This window comes from Lontra canadensis, unplaced genomic scaffold, assembly GCF_010015895.1.
Source record: "Lontra canadensis isolate GAN:19392208 unplaced genomic scaffold, GSC_riverotter_1.0 scaffold57, whole genome shotgun sequence".
NCBI classification, from domain to species: Eukaryota; Metazoa; Chordata; class Mammalia; order Carnivora; family Mustelidae; genus Lontra; species Lontra canadensis.
Genome location: NW_022631051.1, coordinates 12114532 through 12120531, shown reverse-complemented (window position 1 = coordinate 12120531; position 6000 = coordinate 12114532).

The window sequence follows — 6000 nt, the reverse complement described above, 5'->3', positions numbered from 1 at the left end:
TTCCCCATCTTCCGCCCAAGAACTCTCCAGGAAAGCTGGGCCCCGGGGACTCCTGACAGGCCTACAGCCTTCACTGAAATTTCCCCATGGAACCCCGGGTCACTTTTGGTGAAAAAGACACTTAACAGATCTCTTGGTATAGACTAGTGCTACCTATGGAGGACAATACCAGGGGCATTTTCGAGGTCCGGGTGGCTTAGTGGGTTAACTTACCTACCTTGGGCTCCAGTAATGACCTCAGGATTCTGGGATCAAGCCCCGCATGTATTTTTTTCCTTACCCTGTAAATTCCTCACTAACTTACGGTCTTTTTTTTTTTTTTCCTAAAATGCATAGAAACTCCCTGCCTGGGTCGTTTTTTGGTCTCAATTTGCTTATTAGGCTTCATAACAAAGGTTTGGGTTTTTTCCTCCTTTCCTGTCTCTTGTAAATTGAATTCTTTGTCCAGCTGGAAGACCTTGAGGGTAGAGGAAGAATTTTCCCTCCCAGTAGTTGGCATAGTGGGTAGGATATTTTGCTGGGCCAAAGCTGGTCCCAGACACTGCCACCACTGAGATCTTGGGACATCTGATAATACAGCTGGCAGAAGGTAGGATTTTTTTTTAACACATGGTGTGAGCCTTCTGGAATCTCTGCAGAGTCTAATGGAACAAGAGTCTTTTGTACTTTTCTCTAAATTTCAATTAGCAAGAGAAAATACTAGGGGATTAGCTCCTTGGGAAAAATTTGGCAGCACCCTCTGGTTGCTGATTATTTTTTCCCAGAGATGGTCTTCATTGGTGTGTGTCTTCTGTGTTATTTGTTCATAAAAAGGAATGAGCATAGAGCAGGCATATAGGGCAGATCCCAGAAGTCTCATTTTTTCAGTTTCTGCTTCTTACCAGACCAGCATCTGTTTGGACAAACTGCTGTGAGTCCCTCTATAAAAAGCCAGATGCAGTTTTTATTTTTGTCATGTTCTGTGCCCTAAGAGCTTGCCTTTGTGACCAGTGAGAACATTCTCTCTGGTTTCCAACATCCAGACAGTGCAGTACTGGGGTGTGCCTTGGGTACCCACGTAGAGTACCCCAGATAGGCTGGGGATCTTGGACACCATTAACAAAAAGCACACTCAGTCCAGCCGTGATACCTCTCAGGAGAGTTTCATAAGAAGTCCCAGCTTATAAGGGGCATTTTGTTGTCTAAAGGGTCAGTGCTGGAAAAGTCCCATTCCAGTTAGTCCCTGCCCTGTGTCACAGATTAGTGGGTCTGTAACTGGAGGCATCTCAAATTTGTGGGAGACCAGAGACATCCTTACCACCTATGCAACGGAGGTCTTTGCTTTCTTAGATTATTTGGGGGGAATAAACTTGGATCATGGGGACTGTGTCATCTGTGTCTTACCGGAAGCCGCTTAGGTTCCTAGTTAAGCCATTAAAAAGTTTACTGGTTTGAGTCACTATTGAAATTAATAAGGTCTTATCCACCAATAGCCAGATCATGGATCCTTTAAATTGGCTGTATTTAAGTAAATAGATACTCTTTTTATTTTGTTTTGTTTTGGTTTTGTTTTTAAAGGTTTTATATATTTATTTGACGGAGATCACAAGTAGGCAGAGAGGCAGGCAGAGAGAGAAAGAGGGGGGAAACAGGCTCTCTGATGAGCAGAGAGCCCGCTGGGATCATAGCCTGAGCTGAAGGCTGATGCTTAACCCACTGAGCCAACCAGGCACCCCCCCTGGATCTGTTCTGAAAGCATAAGCAGAGGGGCGCCTGGGTCACTCAGTAGTTAAGCAACTGCCTTAACCTTGCATCATGATCCCAGGGTCCTGGGATCCGGGGAGGGCCCCCCATCGGGCTCCCTGCTTGGTAGGAAGGCTACTTCTCCCCGTCACACTTAACCTGCTTGTGTTCCTGCTCTCACTGTCCCTCTCGCTGTCAAATAAATAAAATCTTCAAAATAAGCAGAGATTTATTCTTTGCATTCTGATTAACTCAGCTCCATGTTCTGTATTGTGCTCTAATTACTTTTATGCACCTCTGGACCTCATGCACAATCCATCATTAACTTTGCCTCTTCACCCCTACTACTCCCTGTTTACCCACTGCTTATAGATACCTAATGAGGACAGATGGTAACATTTATGCGTTATCTGAGTGTACCAGGTCCCAAATAGCACCTCATAGTGCAGAAGAATGCATCCTTCTAGATTGCTTCAGGACCCCTCCCCCCAAGATTTCAGAGAATGCCTCTCCTCCTCTCTTGTGTATAAGCTGTCGCTGGGCTCATCAGAGCAAAGCAGCTTTGGGAATGTTCCCCTGGGTCTTGTTGGGCTGCTCTTCTAACACTAAAAGCTTTGCTTCAAAACCAGTGTCTCAGACATCAGCTTATTGCACATGGGTGCACAGATTTTGAGTATGGTAACAATTTATGTTTGCATCTGTCTGTGTATGACTCCATCTGATAGGAGAGCTTTCCTTTACCTCTGGATGGTATTGCTAAAATTGGCATGTGTAAAAGTTTCATGTACTTGGTTTGAAGGCAAATGCTTGTGTAAGGATTGGGCATTCTAAATTTCCCAGAGACTAATAGTCCCAAATAATTCAGTTTCATGTGATCTGGGGAGATGCTTGCTACTAAAGCTAATTTAAGGTTGTTGGTTTAATTTAAATAGAAATGGCTTAATGCTACCAACATTAAAACTGAAACTTTTATTCTGTCTGTATTTACTGAAAGTCAAGTAAGTTAATGTGATCTCTGTTACAAATTGAAATAATCATAATAGCTGGAGGGGCTCCTGACTGGCTTGGTTGGTGCAGCTTGCAACTAACTCTTGGTCCCAGGGTTGTGAGTTCGAGGCCTACACTGGGTGTGGAGATTACTTAAATAAAATCTTAGAAGAGTTTCAGTCAGGAATGGATGCTGTATTTTGTCAAATACACAATATATGTGTAAACCACACACACAGTATATGTATATATATACAAATACACAGAATATAGTTTGTCCACAATTGCCAAACTATGGAAAGAGCCAAGATGCCCTTCAACAGAAGAATGGATAAAGAGGATGTGGTCCTTATATACAATGGAGTATTACTCAGCCATCAGAAAAAATGAATACCCAACTTTTGTGTCAACATGGATGGGACTGGAGGAGATTATGCTGAGTGAAACTCAAGCAGAGAAAGTCATCTTACGGTTTCAATTGCTTAGCATAAGGAATAACAGAGGACATTAGGAGAAGGAAAGGAAAAGTTAATTGGGGGAAATCGGAGGGGGAGATGAACCATGAGAGACTGAGAAACAAACAGGGTTTTGGAGGGAAGGGGGATGAGGGGGATGGGTGAGCTTGGTGGCAGGTATTAAGGAGGGCAATACTGCATGGAGCACTGGGTGTGGTACATAAACAATGAATCTTGGAACACTGGAAAAAATTTAAAAAAAATTTTTTAAGATTTTATTTATTTATTTGACAGACAGAGATCACAAGTAGGCAGAGACACAGGCAGGGAGAGAGGAGGAAGCAGGCTCGCTGCTGAGCAGAGAGCCCGATGTGGGGCTCGATCCCAGGACCCTGGGATCATGACCCAAGCCGAAGGCAGAGGCTTAACCCACTGAGCCACCCAGGTGCCCCTAAATTTAAAAAAATCTTAAGTAATAGTAATAGTAATAGTGGTTTGAAAGCACTGACCTTGTCCAATGTCTCTTGAAGTTTTTATGGGTAATTTAAGCATAAATGTCAAGAACAAGTAAATAGATGTAATGGGGTGGAGGGGGAGGGACACATGGCTGGCTCAGTTCAGTAGAGTATGCAGTTCTTGGTCTCAGAGTTGTGAGTTCAAGCACCACGTGGGGTACGGAGCCATCTTTTTAAAAAAGTTTACAAGTAACTTTTTTTTTAAGATTTTATTTATTTGAGAGAGTGAGCAAGAGAGACCATGAGAGGGTTGGAGAGGCAGGGGGAGAGAAAGCAGCAGACAGCCCCCTGAGCAGGGAGCCCAGTGCCAGGATCATGATCTAAGCCAAAGGCAGATAGCCTAACTGACTGAGCCACCCAGACACCCCTATAGGTAAACTTTTTTTTTTTTTTTAAAGATTTTATTTATTTGTCAGAGAGAGAGCGCGAGAGTGAGAGTGAGCACAGGCAGAGTGGCAGGCAGAGTCAGAGGGAGAAGCAGGCTCCCCGCTGAGCAAGGAGCCCGATGCGGGACTCGATCCCAGGACGCTGGGATCATGACCTGAGCCGAAGGCAGCTGCTTAACCAACTGAGCCACCCAGGCGTCCCTCTATAGGTAAACTTTTAAATAGCTTCTTTGGTAACTGGAAACTCCAAAGTTGTACTAAGTTAAATGATGAGTTAAGTTAAATTCATGTAATACTCATTTAATATCATTTCCAAATAAGATAAAATTACAAACATTAAGCACTAAAACATAGGTTTATCTACTTTTGTCTCAACTGCACAGAGAAATTAAATTTGGGTCTGTTAACCTGTTAACAGTTCACAATTGAAAGTTTAACCTAGAGATTCCTTTATTAGAAGGTTATACTATGAAAAAAAAAAAGCTTCTGAATTACGAAATGTATTCATAAATTTGTCAGCCTAAAGGATTCTAGGGTAACAGCTCACACTTACTAGTTAAGTTTCACAAGGCATCAAGGTTTCCACAAGTTAAGAATTCTAATACCATTAAAATTACTGAAAAATAAGGGAAATAACTGTACAAGGAAAGTAACATACATGGTTTTGGTTTTTAAAAATCTGAGAAATGAAATCATACTTGTTGAGAGAAAATATTTTGTTTCCTAAAATTAGGCTAATAATTTAAAGACTGAAAACAGGACAAAATCTGAATGAAAAAAATTATAAAACACCTTTGGAAGGCAATTTTATGCTAAGGTTAAAATAAGTATTTTAAGATGAGCTTCAGTATCAGAAGTATTGATGCAAAATTAGAATTTGGTTTTTCTGTTAAAAGGAAAATGTTTTATTAGATTATTGGTTTGCTTTTTGAAAACAGTTTTCTTGTTTGTAGGCAGCCACGGACTGGGCTAGAGTCAAGAGACCAAACCAGGCCCTGACTCGCGCCTCCTGGAAGCCCAGGGGCTGATAGCCCTGTGGGTGGAAAAGTTGAGTAGCGCTTGAGAGAGGGCCTGAGCTATGGATCCTAAGACTCGCTGGTTGCCTGCATGTGCTTATCTGGAATGGGCAAAACAGGTCTGGTTATTAATCATTGTGGGATTGTGCTGTCCTTGCACAGGCCATAAACTACACCATTGTAAGACTAAATAAACTATGTCTTGAGCCACTTTGAAGTTAGTGTATCTGGTTAAGGAGTTACCTGAAGACAGACCACTGACATCAGAGGGTCTGCTATTGGTGCTTGGGAAATAGATCATAGGGAAGCTTGAGGGGTTTTATGTGTATGTTGCAAGTTCTTTAGTAACCAGCTAAAAATAGATACTTTCTTATGATTGTTTCTGTTAGTTATATAATGCCTCACAGCCTTGAATAAAATTGGCACTGCTTGGACATCATCCACTTGGCCCCTCCTGTCCTCATCTCTTTGCATCTCGTCTTCGTCTCACCATCCTCTTGCCCTCTCGACCCTGGTCGTGTTGTCGCACTGGCCGCGACATCTGTTAAAGATTACATTAAGGACAATCTAAAGATTCTGTGTTTTCTCTTCATCAGATTTTTGATTCAAAAAAAAAAAAACTGAGTCTTAATATTAAGAGCAAAGTTTTGCTCACAACTGTGTATCATCTGTATTTACTTTGAAATCTTCTATGACCACCTTGGTTAAATAGATAAATATAGTTACCTAATGACCTGTAATCCAGTGACACATTTCTGCCTTTTGATAAATTGATTTTGATCAATGAAATGTTCAAATGATAGATGCTTTTTGACATACTTCCCAGAATCAAATTCCAAACGTCTTTTGACCACAGTCTAAATGAAATGTTCAGAAGGCCCTGGGAACATTTCCAGAATTCTGTGGAGGGGAGCCTACC